This window comes from Lathyrus oleraceus, chromosome 5, assembly GCF_024323335.1.
Source record: "Lathyrus oleraceus cultivar Zhongwan6 chromosome 5, CAAS_Psat_ZW6_1.0, whole genome shotgun sequence".
NCBI classification, from domain to species: Eukaryota; Viridiplantae; Streptophyta; class Magnoliopsida; order Fabales; family Fabaceae; genus Lathyrus; species Lathyrus oleraceus.
Genome location: NC_066583.1, coordinates 638923816 through 638935621, shown reverse-complemented (window position 1 = coordinate 638935621; position 11806 = coordinate 638923816). Strand labels below are relative to the sequence as shown.

The following is an 11806-nucleotide window of genomic DNA, read 5'->3' as shown; positions in this document are numbered from 1 at the left end:
TTGTCTATTCAAATCCTTAGAGTACAAGACTAATTGAACTTCTTCAAATGTCAGAGACTCTTTTCCATACAAGAGAGTTTCTTTGAAGTGAGCATGTGTTATGGACAAAACACACAACAATAACAGCGCTTGATCTTCATCCTCGATTTTTACATTGATATTTTCAAGATCAAGAATCATCTTGTTGAACATATCCAACTATTCATCCAGAACTTTGTCTTCACTCATCTTGAATGAATACAAAGTTTTCTCCAGATAGAGGCAATTGACCAATATTTGGTAATGAACAAACTTTCGAGTTTCTCTCAAAGACTCGACGTCGTCGTATCCTTCAAAACCTGTTGAAGAACCTTATTACCAAGGATAAATAAGATGTCGATGTGGGTTTTCTCTATCATAGTCATTTTTTCTCTATCCTTTAACGCAACGTCTGTGGCTGCGACTCTCTTCAACGCTTCTAAACAAACCTGCTGAACCGGTAGGGCTTTCATCTTCAAGCGCCACAGACCAAAATCGTTCACTCCTATGAACTTTTCAATCTCATGCTTTATTGACGACATCTTGTACATGCTCACCGCATCAATTTGTTGTGAAAACGATGCAATAATTACAAAGTATAATTGGTTTCTTGATCAATAAGAAACCCACAAAGGTAGAAAAGAAGAAAACAATAAGGACACACTTAAATTGGTTATAAACTACTATTCTTTACTTTCTTTTTGAAACAAAATTACAAGTATTATATAATAACAAATAACATCTCTCATCATAATTAGAATTTGCATTATACAATGGTGAAAGCCTAGTATGTTATTTATAAGAAAATTAACATACTAAACTAATGTGCTTTTACACACAGGTCCATTACACAAGTTAACTTAAAGAACAAGCTAACTTAAACAATTAGACATAACAAACTAGACAAATTCGACATGCTATCCTAGCATACTTCGACTACATCATGTGAACAGACTTTGACGGCATACTAAGGTTCTGTCAAATTGTCGAACCAAAAGCTACCCTTCAACCATACTAGAGTTCGATTCAATATCTCACACTTGTATTGAAGGATGACATAATTTCTCATCTTCATTGTTTATCTTTTTGCATTGTTTAGTTTTGTGTGTGTCACTCTGATAGTGTGACACTGAGTTGAGAATACCTTTTTTTTTTTTGCAAGGTGTTGAATTAACCATTTGATGAATAAGTGACATTCATTTCTATTCATGAGATAATTGGAGTTGTGAAATTTATTTTTCGATGCTATTGTGATTTAAGGATGTTATGTTGAGAAATGTGGCACCCTTTTGAGTATTTTCTTTCGCATGTTTTATAAATTAAGTGTTTTAGGTTTAGGGTGTTACACAAACGCTCAAGATACCAGTAGGATCGAGTAAAGATCATTGTAGAATAAAGACTTCAAAGCAGATTGTTGGTGTTCATAGATTAAACATGATTTCGCGTGAAGGTTTCACAAAGAGATCAGTTCGTAGATTGTGTACAAGTAAAAGATCCATAAAGATGATTTTTAATATTTTCCACGTTAATTTGGATATTGTGATTGTACTAAACTCGTATAATTTTCTCATAAATAATATTAGAATACCAACAAATTTTTAATGGGCAACCTTTAAAGACTAAAGTCGGCGTAAAACAAGGACGGGTGCGGCGAACTAGTATAAATCCTGGTGTACACCAAAGGTATAGCAATAGTCATTATGATATCGGACACCAAACTTGCACAATTTCTGTCAATCATTTTCAACGCGCAACTTTATTTTCGATACGAGTGGACAACCTTCCTACATCAAATTCTAATATGTTTGTTATGTTATGTTATTTTATTTTAATAGGTATTACATTCTAATTTTAGAGGTCAATCTAACTCATCGATAAATGGACACATCAGAATAAAGTTAATGTAGTAAGCAAAAGCAGAGATAGTGAAAGAAATCCATCAAAGTAGAAATTAGGCATGATAACTAGGTCGGTCAGGGACGGTATTTACCTCCCATAAATCCTAAAATAATATTCGTTTCCCGCCCCAATTCCCAATAGGGGATGAGAATTAAAACTCAAACTCATTTCAAACGGGTTCAAATTGGGTCCAGGTATCCTCGCTCGCCACCATTTATTTAGTAAAATTAATTTTTAATAAAAATATTTAATTTTTCCAAAATCAAATTACATTACAAATAATAAAATAAAAAAATCTCAAAAACTTTATCCATACATTTCAAACATTTTAAATAATAAATATAAAATAAAATATAAAAATATTAACCATATTTTTAATATTATAAATGATCAAAACTAAAATAATAAAGTACATAATGAAATAAACGGAACGGATTCCAGGACGAGTTCGGCTGAATACTAATGTTCACATTAATTGATCCGTCTCCATATTTTATAATTGGAAAAAATCTAAATCCAATTAAAACAAGTTTTTAAATAGGTAGAAAATGCTAGTAAAAATTAGATTTAAAAAAACCAAGTTAAATGTTTGGCAAATATATCCAAATATAAATCATAAATATGAGTTTTTAAATAGGTAGGAAATACACCATAAAACAAAGTCAAAGCGGTATAAACAAGAAAAATTCATATAAAAGAAAAAAAAATAATATTCTAAACAAATAAATCTTATAATATTCTAAAAAAATAAATAATATTTAAAAAATATTTTAAAGATATTTTATAATATTTTGTAATAAAGAAATTTGGATTTTCATTAAAATAATATTAATTTTAAAAATAAAACATCTCTTAGATTATGTCATTGATGAACTTACAAATTGTTTTATTAAATCGGTTAGTCAATTATCCGACTTAAAAAAATTATTTTATTAATTATAAATTGTCTAGTGAATAAATTAATTTAAAAAATTAAAATTAATACAAAATTATCACCTATTTTTTATTTAGCGAGACAACACGTTTACCGATTTTAATGTATTTAAAAAGGTACTTTTACAAGTAAATCTTAGTATTCACAATCTTTGATGATTGTCTAACTAGATTTTCCAAAGTTCTTAATGTTACACTAAATCTATGAATTGATGTGTTTGTGGTATTCATGAAGTTTTTAAATTTGGTTTTTAAGGTTTTAAATTAATTAATCAATCAATATATTATATATCCGATCTAAATAGGTACTATTATATAAAGAAGTTGCAGGGGTATAGTGTGTTTAGTATGGGGGCAACGAGTATGTTGTGGTTTATTTTTATCAAATGAAAGAGTTAATTGCGCCCAGAATTAATTAAAATCCGGTCCAGTATGGGTGTAAAACGAAATGATCAAAAACGGAATAAAATGCGCCGTTGCCGGGGATCGAACCCGGGTCACCCGCGTGACAGGCGGAAATACTCACCACTATACTACAACGACTACTTGTTGTTTGTCTTTATTAATACACAAACCAATAGCATTCCATCTCATACCCTTATAACATTGGCATGTGCTTTTTATTATGTGCTCTTTTTTCTGATTTTTTTTTTTATAAAAATTTGCTTCTTGATTGAGACCAATAGCATTTCATTTATTTATTTATTTTTATATAGTATTTTAAATGTTTCATATAAATTTTTAATCTATTTACATTTCAATAATTTATTTAGGAGTTTAATTGAAATACACTGACAGTGTAAAAGGATTTTACACTGTCAGTTAATCATAGACGTTGGATATTAAAAGAAGTTTGACTTTTATTTTAAAAATCTATAAAGTAATACAAACGGATGATGGTGATGAATCGACGGTGTAAAACTTTTTACACTGACAGTGTATAGTAATTAATCTCTTTATTTAGAGTATAACTTATGAAAATGAACTTCTAAATTTAACATCTCACCAGATATTATTTAGAAAATATTTTCTTACAAAATAAATCATATTATTTTCTTTCTTAAAATTGCTAGCTAAATATATATTACGAAGTCGAAAAGCATCTTCTTTATTTTTTCATAATATCTATATAATAATTTTGTTATAATTTTAACTAATTTTTATTATTATCAAAACTCACATAGAGAATAATTAACAATAGGAAATTACTAGTATTTCTAGTATCGGGGAATTAAGTAGTTTTATATATGTTTGAAGTATGACTTGAATAATTTTTTTTCAATAAAAAAACAATTAGTCTTTAATAATTAATTTTGTGGGATGTTACAAATTGATATACTACAACCACAAATTTGTTGATGCATAAGAGAAAGAAGATGAAGATGATGAAGATGGAAGAGAGAGAACAGAGAGAGAAAAGTTTCTAATAAACTTTTACTAGAATTGAAAACTCTTTTATGAAAAGATATTACACTATTAAAGTTAAAATCACATTTGGTTGTATATACTACTTAAAACAAAATGTAAATTCAAATACAAGCTAAATTAAAATCAAATGCAACTGATAAATGAATTACAATCTAACAACATCCCTTAATTTATTTTCACCTAATAAAAATTAACAACATCAATTTCATCCCTCAGTTGGATAAAGTGTTCAGTCTTGATAGCCTTAGTCAGAACATATGGTAACTGCTTTTAAGTGCTACATTGCACAACTTCAAACACCCCATTCTGAACCTGGTTCTTCAGAAAATGAAACTTCGTGTCAATGTGCTTGCTTCTTCCATGCAACACTGGATTCTTGGCAAGACTTATAGTTGATTTATTGCTAATCATCAACTTCACATGCTTGCTTAACTTAATCTTTAAATCCTGCAACAAGTTCATAATCCATATAACTCGACAAGCAGACAAAGCACCTGCAATATACTCAGCTTCACAGGTTGACAACATGATCACTGATTGCTTCTTAGAACACCAAGAAATAGGATCTCCCATATACTTAAAGAAATATCCAGAAGTACTTTTCTGCCAACTCTGTCTCCACACCAATCAGAGTCTGAATAGAATATCAGCTTTGACTCAGATTCAACACCAAAAGGGAATAAAACTCCATACTTCAGAGTCTCATTGATGTACTTTAGAATTCTGACGACAACTTGGTAATGTGACCACTTTGGTTTACTCATGAACCTACTCACCATTTCAATTGCATAGCAAATATCAGGTATGGTATTGCACAAATATCTCAGACAACCAACCAACTATTTGAAAATTGTACCATTTACATCATCACCTTCAGAATCATAGTCCAACTTATGGTTTGTCTCAAAAGGTATAACTGCGGACTTGCAATTTATCAGATCAAATCTCTTCAAAAGTTCAAGTTCATACTTTAGCTTATGTAAGATCATAACCTTCTCAGAGTGCATATTCTTCATCCCTATAAAATATGTCATATTTCCTAGATCAGTCATCTCAAACTCATTCATCAACACCTTCTTAAACTTAGCTATCTCATCTGAATAACTCCCTGTTAGCAATATGTCATCAACATAGAGATACACCAAAATCATATTGTTATCACATGTATGTTGAACATAAACATTGCACTCCATCTCACATTTCCTGAATCCTTGAAGCTTGAAAAATGAATCAATTTTCATATTCCAAGCTCTAGGAGCTTGTTTGAGTCCATACAAAGCTTTATGCAACTTGTACACCATCCCTTCATGATTCTTTTTCATAAATCCAGGAGATTGTAATACATAAACTTCTTCTTGTAAAGGACCATTCAGAAATGTGGATTTTACATCTAAATTTATCATAGGCCAATTCCTGTTAGTAGTTATATTAATCACCAGTCTCATTGTTTCATGTCTAGCTACAGGAGCAAACACCTCAAAGTACTCTAGTCCTGATTTATGTAGAAATCCTATAGTTACTAACCTTGCATTGTGTTTGCCAATTGATCCATCTGCCTTTAGTTTCACCTTTAAACCCATATGACATTGATGAATTTCTTATTCTTTGGAATCTCAGTGAACTCCCAAGTCTTGTTTCTTTATATAACCTAAAGTTCTTCTTTCATGGCTTTCAGCCACACTTTCTTCTTGAGAGCTTCTTCTATAATGACTGGTTCAGAGTCCACCACAATGGCACACTGAATGACTTCCCCTTCAAAGTCGATTTCAGTATCTTGCAGCAATTCAAAATTTGTAATCCTTTGTGGAATCTATTAAATTCTTTGTGGCCTAGTTTCAGAAGCAGGACCACCTTCATAAGCTACAACTTAAGAAGCTCTGCCTTCAGAAACTATAACATCAGAATCTCAGTCTTCAAAAGTTCCACCTTCAGAAGGTTCATCTTCAAAGGTTGGATTACCACCAAAATTTGGACCATCATCAGAATCTGAATCATCAAATTCTCCTTTAAAGTCAGACTCAACTTCAGCATTTAAGTCACCTTCAGACTCTGACTAATATTTTGACTCAGAATCTCTTTCAGATGTAGATTCTCCTTCTGACTCTAAAATGTCTTCAAAAGTTAACTCATGTGTTAACACTACACCAGGGTTGGATTGAAACTTGTTCCAATCCCATACTTTTGATTCTTTCATAATGACATCCATACTAAATTCAACTTTGTTAGTGACAGGACAATAAAGCTTATAAGCATATGTACTGTGGTACTCTACAAGTAACATAACTTTGATTCTCTCATCCAACTCCCTTCTCTTAGCATCTGCTACATGTTTATAACAAACAAAACCAAACACCTTCATGTGGCTCACACTTTGCTTGGCTCTAGTCCACTTCTGAATAGGAACTATTTCCTTCAGCTTCTTGGTTGGACACCTGTTAAGCACATATGTTGCAGTGGCAACAACTGAAGATGGTAAGAAACACAGGAAATAGGGGTTTGAATTGACTTTCTAAAAATGAAATCCTTTTTAAAACCAACTCAATCAAGCAATAACAATAACAATAAAAATAACAAGGTTATTTTATACTGGTTCACTGTTAACTAAGCTACCTTCAATCCATCCTACCAAGGTGATTTTGCCTTCTCAACAAGGACTTAATCCATTATAATCGAAATTGATTACAGATATCACAAAGACAAACTGTTTTTGTCTTCTTGAGTCTATATGACTAAAACCTAGTCACTCAAACAACTTTGAGATTTACAAGTATGTGTTTACAATAGTGCTTCTAAGAAAGCAGACTAACACAAGTTTAATATAATGAATTTCTTCACTCAATAATGAGCAAAAACTCTATGTATGTTTACAAAGACTATACACCAAAATATATACGTCAGCAAAGAGCGTGTGTATGAGCATAGTATTACATAGTGAATTAACAACTTCTTCCAATCTTCCAAGTTTCCTTTATATAGGCAGTTACAAGATTAGTTGGAGGGTATAATTAGAATAGCAAACCGTAGTTGTCTCTTTGTATAACGGGTTGCATATAGGAGACAAAATGGTACAATAGTATTGTCCGTAGCCTATAAAATCAACATAGTGGAGGAAGGGGTGATCTTGTACCGTGTACTATTTTTCTAATGCAAAACCTTTTGATCTTATCTTTTAATCTTCATAGGCTAATAATGATATGATGTTGAATCATGCTTAGAAGGATTAATAGACTAGTTGAGAAAATCTTTAGAGTCTTGGCACAGTTCCTCAGAACCTGGTTTTCAGAGTCTTCAGATCTTGTTCTTCATAATCTTGAAGGCTGACAGTCCTTTAGAGGCTCTCCAATCAGATTCACAGTCAAAAGCTTTAGCATGAACGTTTATCATAATCATTGTATAAGAGCTCTTAAGAACTTGACAATATCTTATAAAGCACTTGTATCTCTTCAAAGTCAGAGTGTGTTGATTCTAGAATCTGATGACATCACGCGTCAAAGCTCTGGAGTCAGAACCTGTTAGCAAAAGTTACACACTAGATAAAAACCATTAATGTACAAATTTGTTCTCTAAGAAACAATACATTGTTATCATAAAAAAATCTAAATTCCAGATGCATAACCAAATCTTGTTCTTGCAGTCTCCCCATTTTTTATGATGACAAAACCATGTATTTTGATGAACAATTTTTACTTGGTTTAATCACATAAGAGCATCAGAGAGAGGTTTGTAAGCTCCTAATAAATTTTATACAATTGAAAATTATTTTTCAGATTCGAATATCAGAGTTAGGTTTGCAAGTTCCCCCTGAATTTAAGACTTAAAATAATCTTAACACATATAAAAATCTCAATTAGCATGAAAGAAATAACCTCCCATAAGGAAGAAGCCTGATTACTATCTTCCCATAAGACAGAAACTCGGTAATGATAAATTTAGTAACTTCCCATAATGCAACAAACTGAGTTCAAAAGTATTTCATTAAGAGTTGACTTGCTTGAGTGTCGGAAACTCTGGTCATCAGTCTCGTCATAGAGCATGATTTGTCAGAGTTTTCAACATGCCTTGTTGTATTACGCATGCCTGGTTGTTATCAGAACATGTATACACCCAGTTCATAATGTTTTAAAAACTATGGTTTAATGAGGGGGTGACAGTCTTGATAAGATCTCTCCAAGCAACCCTTCTATCTTTGATGTCTTCTCATCCTGATGCTTGAGTCTCTCTTTAACTTCAAAATTATCAGCCTCTAGGTGCTCCAAAGTCTTCAAAATGAATTCCTCAGAAACCACAATCTTCTTGACCCCAAAGTCACTTCCAACTTCAAGAGTAGTCTCAAAAGCAACCATAGTAGTTTGAACTAGAGAATGAGGTTGAGTCATTTCTGGAGCAAGAAGTAGAAGCGTTGGAGGGACCTTCTGAAGTAGAGGTTTAACTATACCCGAGAGTATGGCATGAAAGTTCCTTTTAGATTTCTTCAGGCAAGAAATCTCTAAATCTCTAGATCTAACTTTTGAAGTTGTTGGTCAGAGCACACACTTTGCCTTTGAAGTACTGATCATCTGTTAGAGAGTCAATCAATTTGCTTTCCATCAGAATGTTTGAGATCACCCTACCAAAAGGAATATAGATCTTATTCCTTTTGCTACCATCTATAGATTCCTTTGCACTATCCATTAAATGCCGAAAGAGAAGTGCAAGGTGATTCAACTTCTTCTCAGTAGCAATGTAATAAAGGATGTGTTATTGGTCATTGTTGATGTAGTCATAAGAACTTGTTGATCTTTTATGATGAAAACATTCCAGAATGATTATAGCTAAAACCCTAAGCTTAGGGTGAAGATCCTTGATCTTGATTGAGTATTTTCTATAGAGGAAAATCACTTTCGAAATTTCATCCACCTTGGACTCCTTTTCTATAATTTATTTAGCCCTTATTCGATACCCATCATGACCAATGAGTTTGGCAAGAAGCTTTTCCGAAATGACAATCTTCTTTCCAAAAACAAAGGAAGTAACTCCGAAGGGAGATGATTTGGCATGAACCCAAAATTCTCTAACCAGATGATAGAAGACTGAACCTTAAATACGGTTGAATAAGCTTTCCCGACCTTGAAATTTAACAGCAGTTAATAGATTAACACAATTGTCTTTCATGTTATCAAACTCAACTAAGAGTTTACACAACACTTCCAGATTTTCAACTTGAGTACTCGAAGTAATCTCTCGAAGAAACAACTCGAAGCAAGTGAGGGAGTTGTGGTTGTGGTTGTGATGATGAAAAAGAACCACGACTAATTCATTGAGTAGTAGCAACACCTTATTATTGAGCTTGTTCTTGTTGAGATTGTTGAGAGGCCATTGTTGATGAAGAACAACGGTTTGAGGGCTTGTTGGAGATTTTAAGCCCAAAGAGAGAAAGTGTAAGTTGTGATAATAACAAAAGTGTCTGAAGTGGGTTTAAATATAAGTTTTTGCAATCATGAAAAAGTTTTGAATAGTGCAAAAATCTGACAAGGAGGTAAAACGTGAAGATTTTACCTAATCCCTATATTTATTCACCCAACATGTCACATAAATAGATCAGAAATGACTAAGTTTTATAAGACAATTGTCTTAAAACTTTTCCAGGAATCGAGACTGATTGACAACTATTTAATGTAAAACTATTCAGTATCCATAAAGAAGATTTGTTTAACCAAACACGTTCTAACTGGATACATCTGAACTTATAAAATCTTCTCACTTCAGAAGTCTCACACTTTCAGAACCAAAACAATTACCAGAGTCTCATTTAACCATTATGAGAGATTAACATTATGATAAAAACATCTTTTTCGTTATGGACATAAGTCCATTTTCAAATTTTTCATAATGAAAACAAATTTATCTTCAACAAGTCTCACACGTTCAAAACTAAAACAATTCTCAGAGTCTCATTTAACCATTATGAGATATTAACATTATGAGAAAAATATCTTTTTCATTCTATATATAAGTTCATTTTTAAATTTTTCAGAATGAAAACAAATTTATCTTTAACAAGGGATTTTGTAAAGATTTCAACCCATTGATGGTTTGTATCAATAAATTTTAGATTTAAAATTCCCTTCTGAACATAGTCATGTATAAAATGATGTTTTACCTCAATATGTTTTGCTCTAGAATGAAAATGAAATTCTTAGATAAACAAGTAGCAGAAGTATTATCACAAAGTATAAGAATGTTACTCTCACAATCTAGAAATCTTCTAGTTGGCTTTTCATCCAGAGCATCTGAGTCCTGTATCCAGAAGCTGTAATGTATTCAACTTTAGCAATTAAAAGTGCTATTGTTGATTGCCTTTTGTTGGACCATGAGATCATGTTATCTCCTAGAAACAAACAGCTTCCAGAAGTGTTTTTCCTCTCAAGTTTGTCTCTAGCATAATCAGCATCACAATAATCCACTAGCTTGTAGTCTTTAGATTTTCTATAACACAAGCCAAGGTTAATTGTACCTTTTAGATACCTAAAGATCCTCTTAAGATCTGAAGTAAGGCTCTCTAGGATCTGATTGGAAGCGAGTATACAAACAAATACTAAATAAAATGTCAGGTCTAGAAGCAGTCAAGTATAAGAGAGAACCAATCATACTTATGTATACCTCTTGTTTTACCTTAGCAGTTACCCCATCCTTCTCAAGGATACATATAGGATGCATAAAAGTCTTTGACATCTTGCATTATGACATGCTAAACTTCATTATAAGTTCCTTGGTGTACTTACTCTGATGGGTGTACATTCCTTATGGAATTTGATTGATATGAATACCTAGAAAGAACCTGAGTTCTCCCATTAGACTCATCTTAAACTCTGCTTGTATAGCCTTAGCAAATTCCTTGCACAAAGTAGCATTAGCATAACCAAATATGATATCATCAATGTAAATTTGAACAACAGGGATATAATTTTTGAATAATTTATAGAATAAAGTTATATCAACCTTCCCTCTAGTGAAATAATTTTCTAAAAGAAAATTGCTCATTCTTTCATACCATGCTCTGAATTTTTAACATTTTCAAAAGTAGGGGTTGGTGTACATACACTTCTTCAGTAATGTAACCTTTATAAATTCACTCTTAACATCCATCTGATATAAGATGATGTTATGATTAACAACAAAGGAAATTAAAAGATAAATAGACTCTAACCTGGTAATTGATGCAAAGGTTTCTATATAAGCAATCCCTTATTGCTGACTATAACCCAGTGCTACCAGTCGAGCCTTGTTTCTTACTACCTCTCATTGTCTGTTCAACTTGTTTCTGAAGACCCACTTTGTTCCAATAACATGAGTTCCTTTGGGTCTTAGCACCAGATCTCATACATCATTTCTGGAGAATTGATTGAGTTCCTCTTGCATTGTCAGAATCCATTATGTATCTAGAAATGCTTCGTTAATTGATGTAGTATGTATCAGAGACAACAAACCCAAAAGAGTCTCTTCATAAGGTTTGAAAAAGGATTTAGTTCTGACAGGTTCAGATTTATCT

General features: G+C 32.1%; 1 non-coding gene across 1 annotated transcript; it reads right to left on the bottom strand.

Moving 5' to 3' along the window:
- Positions 1–3321: 3321 nt before the first annotated feature.
- Positions 3322–3393, bottom strand: TRNAD-GUC (transfer RNA aspartic acid (anticodon GUC)). The gene has a single exon. It is a non-coding gene; the product is annotated as a tRNA-Asp (tRNA).
- Between the last annotated feature and the right edge of the window lie 8413 nt (positions 3394–11806).